Source organism: Sciurus carolinensis, unplaced genomic scaffold (assembly GCF_902686445.1).
Source record: "Sciurus carolinensis unplaced genomic scaffold, mSciCar1.2, whole genome shotgun sequence".
Classification (NCBI taxonomy): domain Eukaryota; kingdom Metazoa; phylum Chordata; class Mammalia; order Rodentia; family Sciuridae; genus Sciurus; species Sciurus carolinensis.
In genome coordinates, this window is record NW_025920234.1 from 122,947 (window position 1) to 143,902 (window position 20,956).

The following is a 20,956-nucleotide window of genomic DNA, read 5'->3' on the forward strand; positions in this document are numbered from 1 at the left end:
AGTGGATGTTTCTCTTCCTACTGAACTGTCATTAAAAACTGAGGAGTTTCTCAGGTGCTAATAATCTTCAGAAATTGTACATCAAGACTGGTGTCTGTTGTATCTAGTCTTTTGATGTGAAGGTTAATTGGCAACTTGAAATCTTAGTCTTGACACAGAATAAAATATGTGTTTTAAGCATGTAATTTCTTTTAAATTTTGTTGCTTACTTGCCTTGTGAAGACCCTGTAACCGAGGATGACTCTCAAAAAATGGACACAAATATGAGAGCACCTTCACTGTGTTCAGAAATCAACAGAGGAAGGAAACTGAGTTGCTGCTTACTCCCCTTGTAGAGTCTAAATTCAATATGTGCAAACATTGCTTTCTCTCGCAAATTGTATTAATCTTTAAAAAGTTAACTGCTAGAGAAAGGTAGAGCACAGGGAGAGAAGCCTGATGGAAAGCATTCTGTGGATAACACATGTACCTCTTATTTAATGAGTGGACACTGACTGTTTAACTAACAGAGGCCTGAGAGTGACTCTTCACTCATCTCTTCAGCTCTCCAGTGCTTTATCATTTAGAACTGGTGGTGATATGCTATTACATGGACAGAGGGGAGCTGAGCCACAACGGGCACAGCACCAGCAGAGTTCTACAGTTGGTGTTCAAAATGGAGAGTTCACATAATTTGCCTCCCAAAAGATTTATTTTGTGGTTAGAATCTAGATTCATAAACCCCATCTCTTTTCTAGACCTTATTTATGACTCACTGAAACTAAAACTAATAGCATTTGCTTCTTTCTTGCTGAATTTATTGTTAACTTTTTAACCAAAAGAAATTGAGGCACACATTTTTCCTCTTCTCACTCTGAAAAACTTAAGTGGAACTGGACATTTCTTTCCTTCCTTGGTGAAGGGTAAGTCTCTACTTCCAGCTCTGTATTATTCATGGCAGTTACTGAGGGGATGATGCCGTACTTCTTCCAGGTTGACAGTGGCAAGCTGAGTAGACTTAAGAGAGCAGAGCTCAGGTAAATAAGTGTGGGAGGACCCTGAGCATCTGTCAGAAGCCACAGCCACACTTCTGGATATAAGAACCCTTCCCCAGGGTTCTCTCCTGGAGGGCTTCATTGGCACACCCACACACTCCCACATGCACAGGTTGTTCAATCTGTATAACATTTATGCAAATTGAAGTTAAAGTGCAACTTGATTTCTAGATTTTAATTGAAGTCAAAATTCAACTAATTGCTTATTTCATTAGCACTTTTTTCATTAAAATAAGATATGCCTCAGACTTTGTCAGAGTTGCATGTATTTTTTAAGAACTTAAAGTTTGATGATATCTATGTAATACTATGATGACAGCTGTGTGTTGCTGTACATTTGGCCAGACCCATACAAGGAACAATACCAAGAGTGAACTTTAAGAGTTAGGGGTGTAGCTAAATGGTAGAGCACTTGTCAAGATTGCTCAGGTCTCTGGGTTCCATCTCCAGTACCACACACACCTCATATAAATATTAACTCTGGGGTTTGGGTGATAATTATGTGTTAATGTAGATTGATAGGCTATAACAAATATACCCCTCAGTGTGGGGCCAAGGATAGCATGAGAAGGAATGCGTAGGTTCAGGGATATACAGAAAATCTCTGGACCTTGCATTGAAATTTTCTGTGAACCTTAAATGTACAGTGTAATAAATTGGGATGTAAAACTTTTAAGCAGTAAATTTTTTAGGATCTTTTTTTTACTTATTCTGTGTTTTATGATACATGATCCTCTCTAGTGTCGCGCTCCCTGCCCGCAGAGAAACAAGACGCAAACCTGGTTCTTTTGAGCTCTTTATTTTGCGCGCTTACTTCCTCATAGTTCTTTCTTTGTTCTCTCTTTTTGAGGAACTTACACTCCAATATCTACAGTACTGTAACCAATCAGCATTATTGCACGAGGGGAGAGCATTCACAGATACAGGCAGCAAAGGCAGGCATACAGTGGACCTGTACTGTCTATCAGGGAGCTCAGCCAATCCCTGGAACTTCCTCAAAATAATGTCAGTTGTTTATGCCAAAGCCAACCGCACTGGCAGCCTGCCAGGCGCCATCTTAGCCTTGCCACACCTAGGGCCAGGGGTCCGGCCGAAACCCTGACAGTTCCCCCTTTTCTCTTTTAAAAAGAAAAGGAAAGCTCGGGACCGTGCCTGTCTTAGGCGGAGTGGTCAACCACCGTCCTTACCCGTCATCGGATAACTGCAGAGCATGCTACAGCTCCTGTCTTAGGTCGGTACGGGGTCACCTCCTTCCTTACCCGTCTGGCTAGCGGTCCAGCATCGTGAGCCATACTTGTGGAGAACTGCCGACCTCTAGGGCAGCCATGGCCTGATGGAAGATGACTCTATCCCTAGCCTGCTCTTGGCGCATACGCATGATCCAGGGTGTGAGGAAGACAACAGCAACAACCATGAACATACAAAAGGCTCCCATACCTGCCCATTGTTTTACAAAACTGAAAGAAGAGGATAGCCAACTTAGCACTTCGGACATAGGGGCTACATTAACTCTAGTAGCATTGAGACTAACAATTTGAGATCTAAGAATAGCAGTAAGATTATCAAATGTATAAGACCAATTTGTTTGTAGCTGAGCAGACAATATTCTAGACAAGTTTGTTGCATAGCTAAGGTTATGGTAAGCTACAGGTGTAACGCACAGTCCCGTCAGACGATAAATACATCCCACGTTTAACAGTTCCTGTAAAATGTCCATTTGTTCTTGAAGTAAGTCCACTCGCTGGTTTACTAAAAGAATCCCTGCTTTTAAGTGTTGATCCACTGTCTGCTGAGTAGATAAGGCAGTAGCAGTTTGTTGAACCACCTTATTGATTGTGGCTGCAGATTGTACAGACGTAGTTAAGGCTACAGCTGTCGCAGTGGCTGCTGCCGCTGATGCAACTATGGCGGTAATGACTGCTGCGGTGATTCCAAAATCTCTCCTATTTCTGGAAAGCAATACTGGCAATTCATCATCTGTAACAGAGACTGGTATGGGCAAGAAAGTAGGAATACGCATAATGACGGCTCGGGAATATTTTGTTGCATTCCAACACTGAGAAAGATAGCAGTTAGTTCCAGAGCAGTTGAGGGTCATGCCATTAGAAACATTAGTTAATAGGAACATAAAAGGAGGATAGACACACACAGGAGTGGAATACAATGTTATAGTATTGTTACAAGCTATCTTACTGGCCTGGAAAGGGCCCGTGCCAGTATGATCTGAAGTGTGATTCCAATAACAGGCCTTAAACGAACCTCCTTGTAGAGCAAACAAAGGCTGAAGATTAGTATATCCTGCTTGGGAGGTAAATAGGAACCAATTATCAAAAGGATTTATATCTTGACAAAAGCCAAGGTAGACGAGGTTTTGGATAAAATTGTTCACAGATTGCTGGTATGTAAAGTTTGGGGTGAAATAAAATCCATGTTGAATAGGAGCTGCTCCTTTAGCATGTTGACAACCTGTCCAAATGGGAGGACTAGAAAATTTGGGGTCACAAGGAGGGAAAACACGAGGTGTATGAAATCCAGTAGATGGCAGTTTCAGTCACTTTGGGATTAAACCTTCAAGAAAGACAACTTGCCCTGAAATAGTAATCTTACTTGTCCCTGTAACTTTACCCTGGGTTATAGTCATACATTCTTGGAAATCAATCCCTTTAGTAGGCTGTCTTAAAAATAACACTTGTACTTCACGCTGTAATTGAATGCAAGGCCTAAGAGAAGTGTCATTAACAATTTTGTTATTGGTAGAGATATCAAGGCAAAGGGTACCTGGCAGAGAAAGGGTAGAAAAATTATAAGGTTCTTCCTTGGGATCCATGATGACAGTCGGCAATCCAGTCCTAGGTCCTGTAGAAAACAAAGGTGGGAGGGTAGAGGAGGTGTTAGTTAGCGGTAAAGGATATGGCCAAGCTTTAACTATTGCCCACAGGTCTCAAGTCTTCACCGGTGTCATTGTCATCATCAATAGGATGCTTATCAGCATGATGTTCTTCATCATTGTTTTGATGCACCAGTCTAGTCAACCTTTCAGGTATCCAGATCGGTGTTTGCTGATCCTGTGGGAAGACACAAACAGACCCTCGGACCCACCGCAGAACTGGATCTGGACCTTTCCATACTCCTGTGAGAATGTCTTTCCATTTAACCCACACTTGAGTACTTGTGGGATTAGCATGTCGCTCTGCAGCTGTGCTCCCATTCTTATCCACATTTTAAAAATTTAAGATAAAAAGTACTAAATTTAGTTTATCTTTAGGTGCTCTAAAGTCAGCACCTATTCCCCCTTTTTGTTTTATTAAACAATTTTTTAACATTAAATGAGTGCGTTCCACTATGCCTTGTCCTTGAGGGTTATAAGGAATTCCTGTGATAAGTTGTATATTAAAAGTTTGTGTAAATTGTAAGAAACTTTTGGATGTGTAAGCCGGCCCATTGTCAGTTTTAATAATTTTAGGAGTGCCCCAGGCTGCAAAGGCCTGTAAACAATGTTGTATGACATCTTTAACCTTTTCACCCGTGTGAGCAGAGGCCATGATCACTCCTGAGGCAGTGTCAACTGACACATGAGTATATCTAAGATTTCCAAATTCAGGAAAGTGAGTAACATCCATTTGCCAAATATGATTGGGCAGCAGTCCTTTGGGATTTACCCCCACAGACTGTACTGGCAATAGTGGAGCACAATGTCGACATGTCTTAACAATTTGTCTGGCAGCATCTTTAGATATATTAAACTTTCTTTTAAGGGTGGTGGAATTAACATGAAATTGGGTATGGAACATTTTAGCTTGTTCTAACATAGTAAAAGCAAAAACAGTTTTTGTTGCCCTATCAGCTTCAGCATTAGCTCTGGCAAGTGGACCAGGCAGTCCAGAATGAGCTCTAATATGTCCTACATAGAAAGGGTATTTGCGATCTAAAATTAAGGCACGCAAGGTTCGAAAATAAGGAGCAACTGTGGATCCATCAGGAATATAAGGCACATTTTCTAAACAAGGCACTGATTGTACCACATAATGACTGTCAGATAACAGATTAAAAGGTTGATTTATCATGATATTGAAAGCTAAGACTACTGCAGCAAGTTCCACCACTTGTGCAGATGAAGGAGGGAGAATGATAGTTTCTGTTTTATTTCCAATTATTACAGCTCCAACTCCATTTTTTGAACCATCAGTAAAGACCGTTTGGCAATTTGGCAAAGGCTGTGTTCTGGTAATTTTAGGGAATATAACAGGAGTGTTTTTACAAAATTGTATCCAAGGATGTTTAGGATAATGATTATCAAAAGTTGCTGTAGTTGAACAGTGTAAAACAGCCCAATCGTCATCATGTTGAACTAACCACTGTATTTGAAGTTTGGTATAGGGGACAATAATAATCTTAGGGTGGCTTCCAAATGTAGTAACACAGGCCTCTAGCCCCTTATATATTAACTGAGCTGTCGCCTTCGGAAATGTTTGTAACTGTTTTGTAGGCGATGCTGGGAGATTAACACTTTGTAAAGGTCCTCCTTGCCATATGATTCCATAGGGACTATGTTGTTCTGGAATGATGATTAACATGAGGGGTTGGGATGGATCACATCTATCTGTGTGATCTAGTTGTAATCTTTTTTCTACCAAAGCAAGTGCTTTACGGCCTTCCGGAGTGAGTACCCTTGGGGAATTTAACTCAGGATCTCCTTTAAGTATATCAAACAAAGGCTTTAACTCCCCCGTGGTAATCTTCAGATATGGCCTAATCCAATTTATATCTCCAAGGAGTTTTTGAAAATCATTTAAAGTTTTAAGTTCACTGGTTCTAATGGTTATTTTAAGAGGTTTTACCATAGTAGCTGTCAGTTTTGTACCTAAATATTCTTGAACTTCTCCCATTTGTAATTTTTCTGGAGAAATAAATAATCCATGTACTTGTAACGTGGATATTAAGAACTGTAAGGCTTCCTCTAGGAGGTTTTTGTCTTTATGGCATATTAGGATATCATCCATATAATGATAAATCAACAACTTTGGGAACTTAGTTTTCGCTGGTTCTAAAGCTTTATCTACATAAATTTGACATAAAGTGGGACTATTAGCCATGCCTTGTGGTAACACAGTCCACTCAAACCGTTGATCAGGTTGTGTGTGATTGAGTGAAGGCAAGGTGAAAGCAAACCTCCAACAGTCTCTTTCATGTAATGGGATAGAAAAAAAGCAATCCTTTAAGTCTAAAACAATAGTAGGTCAGTATTTGGGTAAAGCTGTAACTAAAGGTAATCCTCTTTGTATGGGACCCATAGGGTACATTTGTGCATTAATAGCTCTTAAGTCATGTAATAATCTCCATTGGCCAGATTTCTTTTTTATGACAAAGATAGGGGTATTCCAAGGAGAAGTGGAGGGTTGTAGATGTCCTGCCTGTATTTGTTCTTTGACTAATTCTTGAGCCGCTAGTAACTTTTCTTTGGTAAGAGGCCACTGAGATATCCATTGTGGCTCATCATTTTTCCAAACTATAGGAATAGGTGACTGCACAGTGGCCCCTAGGAAAAACCCAAACCCTGAAGATCATTTTTTGGAGGAGGCAAGGGTAATGGGTGTATCAATCCTTGTTGTTTACACTCTAGCCCTTGACCTTCAGTATATTGCATCTTTTTCATCATATGTGCAACAGGTTTTGAACTAATATTAGTTGTCAGTTTGGCATTCATCTGAGTAAGGACATCTCTTCCCCACAAGGAAATTGGTATTTTACAAACATAAGGTTGAAAGACTCCAGAATGACCTTCTTCATCTCTCCAAGATAATGAAGCAGCACTCTGATTAGGAGACTGGGCTGTACCTAAACCCTGTAGATTTTGATTGGCCGTAACTACTGGCCAGCCTTTGGGCCATACTGCCTCACTTATTATACTTTTGTCAGCCCCTGTATCTAGTAATCCTATAAAAGGCTTATGCCCCACTATTAGTTGTATAATGGGCCTTTCTTGGAGGTCCATAGTAAAATTAGCCCATGATCCCCCTGTAGATCCAAATCCTTTATCTCCTCTGATATTCTTTTTACTAGGCCATAAGGAATGTTGGCTAGGTAAAATTAACATCTGTGCTATTCTATCTCCTGGAGAAATGACTGTAATTCCTTTAGGTGATGAAACCATGGCTTTAACTTGTCCTTGAAAATCCGGATCAATAACTCCTGGATGGACTATAAGACCTCTCAAGGTAGAAGAACTTCTACCTAGAAGCAATCCTACCGAGTCTGCAGGAATATCACCTTTCCAGTCTGTATCTATCATCTGAACACCCATATCAGGCGTTAATATAAGTCTGGAGGTGGCACAGGTGTCCAGTCCTGCACTCCCTGAGGTGGCTTTTCTTTCTTGTGTTGCATTCCCTCCTCTGTGGGTGGGTACCACTGTCTGGGCACTTGTTGAATCACCCCATATATTTGTTGTGGGCCCCGGGGTGGGCCCCTTACCCCGTTTTTTGTCATCTTAGGATTAGGTGGCAAAGGGTTGCCTTGTCTATCTCTCACTGAGCGGCACTCAGTAAACCAATGTTTTCCTCTTTGACACCTAGGACAGGTGCCGAGCTCCTGTCCCTGTCTTTGCTCTGCTTGTTTGTTGTTTAAGGGACAGGTAGCCTTCAGATGGCCCATCTGTCCACAAACAAAGCAGGAACCAGGGGGTCCTTTGCTTTGTCTGAGCCCTCTCTGTCCTCTCATAGCCAATGCTGCAGTTAATACCTTGGTTTGTCTGTCTAGAGCAGCAGCATTCACCTGGGTCTGTCTGTCTAGAGCAGCTACAAATGCAGCACTTTGTCCTGTGGACTCACTGATATCCTTGCACACTCTCAAATAAGCAGTTAGATCCTTATTTTTCCATGGTCTTATTGCCTCCTTGCACCATTTATTAGCTTGCTCATAGGCTAGCTGTTTTATCAAAGGCATGGCACTCTCAGCATCTCCAAAAATGCGAGAGGCTGTTTGAATTAACCTATCTACAAAGTCTGCATAAGGTTCATTACTTCCCTGAGTTACCTTAGATAATTGTCCATGTAAATCCCCAGCCCCTTGTAAGGTTTTCCATGCTCTGGTGGCAGCCCCTGCTACTTGAGCGTATACCCCTGGGTGGTAATTAAGCTGTGCCTGAACCCCTTCATATTGTCCTGTTCCCATGAGCATCTCAGTAGTTATTTGTGGATTGCCCGACGCTGCATTACGTCTAGCAATATCCATGGACAATTCTTGCCAAGAGGTTTTCCACATAAAGTATTGTCCTCCTGACAGAGTGGCCCTAGTTAAATTAGTCCAATCTACCAGCAGCAAATTCATTGGCATCAGCGTTTCCACTAATGACACCGTGAAGGCTGACTGTGGACCATAAGTACTAACAGCTTCCTTTAATTGTTTTATAATTTTAAAATCTAATGGCTGATGATAGCGTTGTTGCTGTGCATCCTCAAAGACCGGATAGATGGAGGGTCCTTGTACAGAGCCCCATCCATGATGTCTGTTTTTAAAAGGCTTGGGAACCGTAGTTATAGTCGGTGCACTTGGCGTTAAAGGCACTAGAGGGCGCTCCTCCCTTATATTTAATCTCTCAACTCTTTGTTCTAACTCTTCACCAGATAGTTCCTCTTCTGAGTCTGACTTCCTCTCTGACTGACGAGAACGTTCCTCTTTAATTTCCTCCAAGACCTGCCTTCCCTCTTCTAAGGGGCCGTTTGGGTTCTTAAAAGGTTTAGTTTCAGTCTGTTTTTGTAAGCAGGACTTAATAAGAGACCAAATGGCCAGTGTACCCACTGGTAAAGGCTGTTGCCTGTCCGCTATCCGTAAATCCTCTCCTAGATGTTCCCATTGTGGAATAATTAACAATCCTTCATCCAAGAACCACGGAGAAACTCTTTCTAAAGTATCGAGAAATGTGCGTGCTGTTTTTGCCTTTAAAGGGGTTCCGTGATTTTTTAGCAATTCCCTAAGAGGCTGCTGCATCCTAGTTTTGGAGAGTTCTGTTCCCATGATTAAATCTTACAGTAGTAAGAGCTCCAAGCACACAAACAAGCCACACAACAAACACAAAAATAACACACCACACACACAGTTTGGTACCACTTCATAAATTGAAACTAACTAATTTTACCGGGCAACGAGTCTGCCTTCTGTGAACTTTTACCGGGCTTAAAGCCTATTAATCTTTTTCTGTTACCGGGCTTAAAGCCTATTAATCTTTTTCTGTTACCGGGCTTAAAGCCTATGAATCTTTTTCTGTTACCGGGCTTAAAGCCTATGAATCTTTTTCTGTTACCGGGCTTAAAGCCTATGAATCTTTTTCTGTTACCGGGCTTACTAGCCTTACTTACTTTATTACTTTATTGCTTTATTATTTTATTACTTTATTACTTACCACTTAACTTACCCTTGTCTGTGAAAAATTATTGTTCTTTGATTCCCGGGATTCCAGCACCACTTGTCGCGCTCCCTGCCCGCAGAGAAACAAGACGCAAACCTGGTTCTTTTGAACTCCTTATTTTGCGCGCTTACTTCCTCATAGTTCTTTCTTTGTTCTCTCTTTTTGAGGAACTTACACTCCAATATCTACAGTACTGTAACCAATCAGCATTATTGCACGAGGGGAGAGCATTCACAGATACTGGCAGCAAAGGCAGGCATACAGTGGACATGTACTGTCCATCAGGGAGCTCAGCCAATCCCTGGAACTTCCTCAAAATAATGTCAGTTGTTTATGCCAAAGCCAACCGCACTGGCAGCCTGCCAGGTGCCATCTTAGCCTTGCCACACCTAGGGCCAGGGGTCCGGCCGAAACCCCGACACTCTAGGACATTTTATCAAACATATAAAAACTCTGATTTGTTAATCACAAACCTCACACAGTTTTGGAATTTGGAGAATAGGATGGAAGGAGAGAATGGACACAGCAGTGCACACTAATAGGATCCTGTGGTCCCTGTGCCCATTGTGGGTAATTTCAGGAAGTAGACACAGATTTAAGAATGTTCCTTTAAGAATTTTAAACTTTAAAATTTTTCCTCAATGGAGGAAGGCTACAATCAGCTAATATTTTCACAAGTAAGGGATATTTGTCTTTTCTTGTTGGCCTCTTTGGTGGGTTTCCTAGAGCATAAGTCAGCAGACTTTTGCCCACATCCCATTGAATCTGCTCCTATTTGTAAATAAAACTTTACTGCATGCTAAAAAGGAAGTAGCTTATTGTTAGTATTCAGCAAATGCTGTTGCTACTCTTTCTTTCTGGTGGCTATTGGAGGAAATTTGTTTTCCTTTCAAAGGAGGATGTCTCATTTAGTAAGAAGTAGCTGCTTTAAACCTCAGAGAAAACCTACTTACCTATGAGCACAGTCGCTTTTCCATGATCCCGAGCCAGTTTTCTGATGCAGTTTCAGTATTTGAGAGCCCGAGGCACAAACTTTGGTTGATGGAAACTTTTCTATTTTACAGATGTTCAGGCAGTGGCTTATGAGGAACCAAAACACTGGTGTTCCATTGTCTACTATGAGCTCAACATCATGTGGGTGAAGCATTCTATGCCTCCTCAACAAGTGTGTTGGTGGATGGTTTCACTGATCCTCCCCACAGTGAGAACCATTTCTGCCTTGGGCAGTTCTCCAGTGTTAAACAGAATTCCACTATTGAAAAGATGAGGTGGCACATTGGAAAAGGTCAGTCTTCGCTTGAACCCTTCAGATGTGTACCTTTCATATCACAGTTCTCCCAGAGGAGACTTGGTCATTTTTTGAGGTATCAAACACCAGATCATATTCAGTTGCTGCATTTTGAAAATATTCCTAAAATTTGTATGATCTGGAAGTTCTTCCATTTAAAGAGTATGTGGTCTCCTGACTGCCATTCTGTTGATATGAATTAGCCAGAACCATGACTTGCCACTTCAGGGTACTATGCTCTCTTGTTTTGCTAAAGAATAAGATGTCTTTTTAATATATTAAATTATTTAGTGGTGATATGAGTGAGACAGTTCTGTAACTTTTACACATATGATAAGATTAAGTGAGTGACTGAGTGTGCAGCTGTTATGGGGGCCTGGTTTTTACTGTGGAATGAGGGAAACACACAGAAACATGAAGGAGGGCAAGAGAAAACTCATGAACTAGGTGGTGGCATCAGTATGTTTCATAGCCTTAATAATACATACATGGAAATGCACACATGTGTTTATGTTCTAATTCATATGGAAATCTATAGATATGTGTCTACACACATGTGGTTTCTGATGTATGAGGCTGGAATGGCCAAGAAACAGACATCAAGTAGCAACCGTGCATCTCTGACCCCAACTGTAACCTCCAGTGCCATTCCCCAAAGAACTGGGGCTCCTTGTAGAAATGGCCAGCTTCCAGCCTGAAACATCTTGATTATAGCAGAAACTAAAGAACACTTGTGGGACAAGTCACAGTAGTCAACTTGAAGAGGCTTCTACCACACAACTCTCGGTGTGAGCACAAAACCTGGTCATCCCTTGTCATATCTTGTTCAGGATCCTCAAATGTACTAAAACCCATGGACACTCAATTCTCTTGGTGTAGTGTTTGTTAATAACATGCACTGTCCTCCTGTATACTTTCAATCAAATGCAGCTTAATGCTGTGTAAGTAGATAGTATGCTGGGCTGCTCAAGAAATCGTGACAAGAAAGGAAAGTCTGTATATGTTCAGTATAGGCAGTTTTTTTTTTATTTCTATCTGTGAATTCAGAACCTACAGATACCTAGGGCAAATATAATGAGATGCACAAGTGAATTTTAAACCACTCAAAAACAATACTGACATATGTCCTTGCCAATAATAAATAGATGAGCTAGTGACTTAGAAGGCTGGTTGGTGTAGAGTGAGAACTAGAGTTGGAGAAACAGCAGTTGACAAGCATCCTATTGTGAGTCAAGCAAGAATCCTCAATGAAGTCTAAATATAAAGGGAAATTTTTATGAGAAATAGGATATTTGCATGGTCTTCCAAGTGTCTCCCCACAAACTTCCTACTAGTCTCAAAGACAGTAGAAGGCAGTGATCGCACAGTGGAAAAATAGTAATTTGTATTTGTAATAACATAATCAATCACCCGTCTTGGCTGGGGGATCAAAATTGTCATCAGCAGTAAAGACAAGAAATACCATATACCTCTAGATTTGATTCCCTGACAAGGCCATAGCAGTAGGCAAGGCCAGCTGATAATGCAAACATGGGCCCATTCTGCAGGAACATCAGGGAAACCCACAGTGATGCGCACTCTATATTTAAAGTAGTAAGGAGAATAAAGTCTTATTCTCCCAAAATATTTGTGGAAAAATAACAACAAGAAATTTGTAGAAATGTTCCAAATTAAAAGTACTTAAAAGACATGACAGCTGTATATAATATTTGTTAGTAGACATCCTGTGCTAAACAGTGGGAAATTGTTTAAAATGACAGTATTTAAAGCAGCAGACAAAACTGAAATAAGAAGGGTACGTGAAAGTATCATATCAATGTCAAATTCACTGGCATTGCTAACAATTATGTGAAGCTGTATTGGTTGGGAAGTATGTATTTAAGTACTTAAGTGTAAAGGACCATGACACAATATTTCAGAAAGACAATATGCACATATGAGGATACCTGCCATCTCTCCATCTGTAGCTGAAGTAATTCTGTGTCAGTGTGTGGTGGGGAGGGAAGTGCCAACAATAAAGAAAAGGGAGCAGAGTGTCACAATGGATTACTCTGGGTGATGGTTATACAGTTGCTTTATTTTTTTCTTTGATATTTTTCAGACATTTCTATAAATTTAAAATTGTTTTCAGAGCTAAATGTTTACAAAGAATAATCTGTGAAATATAAAACAGTGGACCAGATAGAAAGATTATTTAATGGATATTTAAAAGGCATTTGAGACTTTCTAGAGGCAGGGGAACCAAGCAATCCTTAAATAGGAACTGATATATATTTCCATAAGATGACTAAAATGGGGGAAAAATCCCCAAACACTTTTAATTATGAAATGCTAGAAGTTAGGTTTATAACATGTATAGTTAACTTTGTATGGTCTGTCAACCTTATGATTATTTTTAAACACATTCTGTATTTGGGATGGAAGGACTTACTTTTCATTAAATTCTAAGGTGACTATCCCCCCAAAGTAGTAAAAAGCCATAGTACAATTTCCTCTTAGAAAATTAGGAAGAAAATAAGAAATCTGGGAATGCCATTACTTAAAGTTGTTCCAGAAGACCTGAATAATGTGCTCAGAATTTCAGATGCTGGAAGTCATCCAAGATTATCATGACTTGCAGATGATATGATTGATTTAAATAATTTCATGAGATACATACTGGAAGTGAAATTAGTAGGCCAAAAGCTCTTGATATGTTTTGTCAAATGATTTCCAGAAAGCCTGTAATAATTCAAAGTCCTGCCAAAAGCACACCAGTCTTCTTTTTCACCTGTGCCCATATCATGAATGAGCACTGTGCCTTTTCACAGGAAACTGTTTACCTAGAAGCCCATGGAGAACCTATTTTTTTTAATTGTTAGATTCCCTTAATCTGGCAATATCTAATTAAAATGTATAAGCGAGGGTAAAGTCCCAGTCCTGCTAGCAAGAGAAAAAAATAAATTTCTTGAAAATAATGTAAACTGTACTTCATATTATATAAAGATAGTAAAGCTTTACCAAGAGAGAAAGAAAATTCAAATAAACAGGCAGTCTGTGTTTCTTAAAGGAAAGGCTTAATATTGTGAAAGCATTTTAGGGTATTTGCTTTTCATAAATTAATTTGTAGTTTAAAGCAAATTAAACAACAATGTGATGTTTTCTGAGATTTGAATAATATGTTTTGAGTATTACCTGGAAGAATAAAAAATGAGGGTAGGTAGCTAAAAGATTTAATGGAATATAAAGAAATTGTTGACACCAGGGTTAGTAAAATGTTACAAAATAATGAGTAAATCATAAGCAAAACAGAATAAACTCAGACTGCATAAAAAATTTAAGGTTGTTGAGAAGCATATCAAATCAAGAGTCTTCTGACAGTTCTCAGTAACACAGTCAGCTGTTGGAAACTGGAGGATCCTGACCCTGTACCATATATGCAAATGGTTACTGAGTATTTTTCAAAGGCAAACAATTAAAAGGCAAGAAGAAAATGTATTTGATCAAAGAGGTAAAAATTTTTTTCTAAGCATAAAGAAGCAGCATAGTATATTTGAAAAGTATTTCAAACTTCCTCAGGGTAAAAAATATAATATAAACCAAATTAAAATACAAAAAATTAACATGGAAAAAAGATATAAATTATTAATTTTCTACTTCTATTTGCACAGCTCTTTAAAAAATAATAAGAAAGCTAGAGCCATGGTAGGATAAATAGGTAAGAACATGGACAGTGAGTTTAGGGGAGAAGTGCAGAAGTCCATATATGCAACCTCCTACAGATTAAAACAGTTACACAATGTTTCAGCAGTCCATTAGAAAACTTTGACTTTTGTTGAAGCTCAGATTCAGTTCCTGCCTGGGTCAAACAAGGAAGGCACTTACACACTGTTGGTGAGGGTGAAAATTGATCCAATCATTCTGGAAAGTCATTTGGCAAAGTTATTCAAAGCCTTTGATTTAGTGCTTTAACATCCAGGATTCTCTAGTAAGGATGTTATTACAAATTGTCCAGAGACATTTATCATGACATTGTTATAGCAGCAGAAAATCAGCATGAACACAATAGTCTGCTCATGGGAGAACTGTAAAATAAATAGTAAGATCCATATCCATGCATAAATACCCAAATGATACCCAAAACTGAATATGGTGTTTTAGACTATTAAAAATCATTTTCTCCATGTCACTAATGGAGTAACATTTTCTGCTTATTTATATTTTTGATTACCTTCTAAATTTTATAAGATGAAATTTATCATTTTTCTTATTGGGACTGAATGTCTTTCTCTTATGTTTCTACTACATCAGGTAATAGATGAGTTTCTACCTCAGCAGTTGTTTGTTACAGACGTCTTCTGCCTTGAGTGTACATGTAAACACAACACTTAGTATTTCAGATGGGACAGTCACAGTACAGTGTCTAAGCCATGCAGCTACCTGAAAGATGATTTGTTTAAAGCCACACAAGCTGTGACTGCTGGGGGCATGTGTAATCTCTCTAAGTGGCATGAGACTTTGTTGGGGGGGGGAGCTTTTCCCCCTCTTTCTTCTTTTAAATCTGCATTGTGTCAATTTCCTACACTTGTAGTACTCTGGGTCTCAGAGGAAGAAGTTTGCAGTAGGTGGTAGTTTGGTGAGCTATCATTTTAAACAGCATGCCACTTTTTAGTTTAAAAAAATTTTACTAGCCCTTCTATATCAGTTCTCAGCAGTGTTTCTTCTACCTCTAGTTTTCTAGTTCTACTTTTTTTGGTCTCCCTTCTCTATATTCTGCTGCAAAAAAAAATGCAAGAGACATATTTTGAGTACATAGAAGTTATTACCACAAAGTCCAAGTGTTATTGTACAATATTTTTAGAGTGAGAATACATGTTCAGCTATGGCTAAGTAGGTCATTAATGACTTATCAAAATAAACTGTGTTCAGAGTCACCTGCCTATTACCCCAGTGACTTGGGAGTGACTTGCTTCAGTGACTGAAGCACAAAGGCTGCAAGTTCAAGGCCAGCTTCAGCAACTTAGCAAGGCCCTATGCCACTTACCAAGACCCTGTCTCAAAATTTGAAAAGTTGAGGGGCAGAGGATGTGGCTCAATGATAAGGCATACTTGGGTTCAACCCCCAGTACCCCCAAAAAAACTCAAAATGGAATTATATACTTTGTTATGTTTTTATACTTGTTCTTTTACATTATAGAAACCTCTTCACTGTTCTTATTGACATGTGGATATTATATTAACAAAGATTTTATCAGTTTTGCAGGACTTAGAGAAAATCTACCTATGCTGACAAAGTTGAAATCCATATAAAAGTATATTTTATGTTCAAGTTTCACAGGTGCCTTTCAGCTGTAAAAAGATGGCAGTAACTAAGTGTTCTGTCTTCCCACAGGAGTGCATCTTTACTATGTTGGAGGGGAGGTGTATACTAAATGCCTCAGTGACAGTAGTATATTCATGCACTCAGAACTGCAACTACCATCACAGATTTCACCCCACAACTGTCTGCAAGATCTCTAGTGTGTACAGCTTGAAAATTTCTAACAAAGAAGAATTTGCTCAGTTATTGGCACAGTCTGTGGACCATGGTTTTAAGACTGTCTATGAGCTCACAAAAGTATGTCTTATATGCATGAGCTTTGTGAAGGTGAGTGAGCTGCAAATGACTAGGTTGGATTTAGTGCATTTTGGTGTGCCTTGTTAGAGTACATCATGATGTCTATGTCCTCCCTCTTTTTTACGTGTCTGTAATAGCAGACTTACTGATCTAGGAATTTTTAAACCTTAACCAGAATGTAAATTTCTAAGAAAATTTTATTGGAACATAGGAGTACTTGTGTTAAATGTCAATAGTAGTAACCTTCAATAGCCTCTTCCTTAGGCAGATAGCACTATTTTAGCTATTGTAATACCATTAGAATATATTATGTATTTAATCATATGATTTAAATGTTTATACTATAAGAGCATTTGAGTAAATATATCCACTCTTTTCTTTTTATTACTTTTTATGATTATTCTAGTACTTTTTTGCTTGTAACACTTGTTACTTTTGGTTCAATGATAACTGCATGATCTTTTTGTAAAAATAAGGGTTCATCACAGTGGAAATTATTTTTGATAAGTCAGGTTTTTGTTGTTGTAGTGGTTCTAATATATCTTGTACTTTTCATATAGTTCAAAATTTATTAAGGCCCTTGCTCAAAGATAGGTATCTTAGCTGTAAGTGTGTATTGTAAGTTTGAGGAGAAGTTTAAAGACATGCTTGTAGTAACTGGTTGCTCTGCTGTCTCTTCTTCTGCCTCTAAGAAATGAAAGTTTTTACAATGCCATTTAAATGTTAAAAAAATTAATTTCTGATTGAGTTTCATGAGTCCATGGGTTATTCTAGAAACTGACTTACCTCTGAATTCTCAAAGATAAATTTCCATCCCATGTGCTTCTTAGAAACAAAACTAATTGCAGATTGGGGTGAAGCAGTCACCCTCAGAGTTCTCTCTTCAGAACCTCACCTAGATAGTTGTTAAACCAGTTTTGTAATGTACTTATCACTGCAGATGATTCTGGAAACTTACTTTGTTCATCATCCTTTAGATCAAACATGTTTTTGCCCAAATACCATTTTTTCCTATTTTGAGTCATCTTAGCATATTTTCAATATGCTTTCTTACTCTTTCTTTCCTCAAAATACAGTTCAGTGGTTCTTTGCAACTGAGTCTGATACCTCTTTAACAATAAAGGAAAGTTTTGTTTTGTTTTGTTTTGCCCCTTTCAGAGAATGACCTATTTGCCATGTACATATGAGACTACAAAGACCTTTTTCATTCATTTTTCATGCTCAGTGTTTAATTTTTGACTTGGTGTTTTGGGTCAGGTGATTTTTAGAATAAGGACAATGACTTGCCTTAAGTGTTTTTGGTTTGCTTCTTTTTATTACTTTGGAGCAAAGAACAGCATTCAAGTGAAGAGATATAGGTTCTCCTTCTCACTGTCTTTGCTTTTTAAAAATTTTTGAGATAGGATCTCACTAAGTTGCCAAGGCTGGCTATAAACCTGTGATCCTCCTGCCTCAGCCTCCCAAGTCATGGGATTACAGTTGTGTGCCACCCTCTAGCTGCCATTTTAACTGTGTGGGAAAGGTGCAGGAACTCTTCTCTGGGCCTCATTTTCCTTATATGTAAAATGAGGGTGGATGGATCCAGGACTGTGGTAATTATTCTACAGATCCCTCAAGAGTCTATTATTATTGAAGGAACACTCTGGAAGAATTTACAAATCTAATACTCCAATTAGTTGCATCTTCTGATTCATTTCATATTAATCACTCAATCAGTTTTAACTATTTCATTTTTACAATTTTAATAATGTACTTTTACACAAGAAAAAACCTTTTACACTAATAGAATTTACTGATAATGCACAGATATATATTCTAAACTTGTCAGATTTTATTCTTTCAGCCAAAATTCTTGCATTATTCCATAGAAGGAATACACAGATGAAAACAACTTATAGTCTCTACCTTCAGGATGCCTGTGGGCTCACACATTTTATTAAAACAACATGCACTGTGCACTAGAACCAAAGGGCTTACACCATGAGATGGACATAGCTCAAAAGCTGGATTTAGAGAGTTGAGTTTTCTTACTGAAAGCTCTTCCTGAAATTGCAAGGGATCCTCAATATTGCAACAAAAACACTGCAGATTGTTTTCACAGCATCATTTTATTGTGATTGTTCCTTATTATCACAGTAACTGGATACTTCACCCTCTTCCACTTAGCATCTTGAAGAAATGCTCTGGACATTAATATAATCAACATTAATTGCCAGTCTTGCACCATTTTTAAGTTGACCATTTTAGGATGGTAATATAAAGCATATATTTTGTAAATTATTTTCACCTTAAACTCTCCCATATCTGAAAAATCCAGATCCATTCAGTTGAGTGTGAATTTATAGAGCTTCTGCATTGCCACTGACTGTGGTGGATACTGTCTCTGCCCTCTCAGAAGTTACTGTCTGATGAAAACAAACCAACACATTTCATTTTAGTGTATTTTCATGTAGGTTCAAGTTCATGTGTCTGTGTACACATAGCAGATAGAGTTCACATTTTATCACTGCTCCCAAAAGTCCTCACACTCAGCAGTACTTCATAAAACTAGAGAAGTAGGCAGGTAGCAGAGGAGAACCCAGTCTCCTCTGATAACCTGAAGGAAACAGGGGTCTATCAGAACTTCAAACCCTATTGTCCACAAATGCCAACATGTTTTTGAGCTCTAAAGTGGCAGTATTACTTTTCTCTTTAACTTCTATGAACTTTAGGGCCCTGATTCAGTGATTTTGAAGCTGTCTGGCAAGCTGCCTTCTTATACAAATGAATAATTTTGTTTAGTGGCTAGGTGTCAGTCACAACTTTGGGGATACTTACAAGCATTCCTGCCCATTTGCTTAGAGATTGAAAGATCAATAAGTCTGTGTTGATAGGTGAACCTTAAGTGATCGAACAGGGAAGAAATTGTGTCATTGTGTGAGGAAGGCTTTTCCTTATTTTATTGATGATAAAGTGAGAATTTAATAATAGCCTTGGTTGCTGGGTGCAGTGATGAATCCCTGTAACCCTAGAGACTTGGGAAGTCAAGGCAGGAAGATTGAGAGTTCAAAGCCAGCCTCAGCAAAAGTGAGGTGCTAAGCAACTCAGTGAGACACTTTCTCTAAATAAAATACATAATAAGGCTGGGGATGTGGCTCCATGGTTGGGTGCCCCTCAGTTCAATCCCCAGTACCACCCACTCCCCAAAATGCTATTACCTTACTATCAGAATGGAAGGGAAATGAAAATGAAAGTTAGAAAGTATCATTATTAAGACAACTTTATAATGTCTTTTAATTATTTCCTGTCTTCTATTTTTGGTGGTATGTTCTTTTTCTTCTTTTTCTTTCTTTACTTTTGGTGGTTGTGTTCTTCTTTTTCTTGGGCTTTTATAATGTCTTTTAAAACTTTCATTCCCCAAGACAAGTGATTCTTAATCTGGAGTTCATGGATGGACTTCAGTTGACCAGCACCATTTACCACAGTTCACCTGCCAGATGATGTGTGCATTTGTGCATTATTCTTGTGGGAATGGTTTGTCACTTCAGTCAGTCCCTGATTAGGTGAACTCCTTTTAGTTCATAAGTTGAACACTGAGTAAATCAAGCTAAATGACCCTGCTGTGTTTTTTTCAGGACTTGGGAGAAGAATACCAGCACTGGGATGTCACTAGCACACCCTGCTGGATTGAGATACATTTGCATGGTCCCCTACATTGGCTGGATCAAGTTCTAACCCAGATGGGTTCACCTAATAGTCCTATTTCATCAGTGTCTTAAGTGACCCAAGGCTTCTACCTCTGCAAACCATTGAGCTTTGCATGTCCTTGAAGGATGGATGAGTCAGACCCGATGGAGAGCTGACAAAGGAGCCTCAATAATACTTGATCTCTGTGACAAACTGTTGGATTAAAAAATTCAAAAACCCTTGATGACGTGCTGTTGATATCAAGAACCTGTCCACTTTATATTGTAACATTCTCTTGTAAAATAACTAAAATGCAGACTTTTAGTAGGACTCTGTGTATAAAGATGACATGGCCAAGTGAGGGACAGATTATCAGAAAAGAGTGGTCCTAAGAGTTTGTTTTGTGTTTGGCACTTTAGGGTCATCATTTGGCAGAAATTTAACATTAACGGTTGGTCTTTCTGAAGTGTGTTTTTATCAGGGTTAGAGTCCATGTTGAATCTTCTTTCATGGATTTTCATAAATTTAAATCTATTTGTTTGGTTATGGGTTTTGTTTGTTTTTAAGTAAAGATAAATCTTTATGATATATGTAGCAATCTTTCTAAAATTGTATGCTTACCACACTGCTGTCAGAATGATGTTAGGTATATACTCTTTGCTAAATATATTTGTACAGAATATTTGAAAGTGAAGAGTTGATTATACTAGTGAGTTCAGGAGTATTTGAGGTGGGGAGGAAAAGGGAAATGACAATGGTAAATCTAGCATATACTGTAAAATTCAGTTTATTGCCTTAGAAAAACTGATGTCTATGTTTGACTGTTTTGATTTTTTAGAGATTTTATGCTTTTTATTTCTTTATGCATTCCATCATCTCCCCGAAAAGCATAATGCAGCTGATTAATCCATATATCTGTGAGAGCAAATGAGTAATTCCTGATACTCTGAAATTGACAGCCTATGTAT

At 38.7% G+C, this 20,956-nt stretch overlaps 1 pseudogene; it reads left to right on the top strand.

Moving 5' to 3' along the window:
• The window catches only part of LOC124975266 (mothers against decapentaplegic homolog 1-like), a 56,268-nt pseudogene extending 36,188 nt beyond the window's left edge, over nucleotides 1-20,080 (top strand).
• The last annotated feature ends 876 nt before the right edge of the window (nucleotides 20,081-20,956 follow it).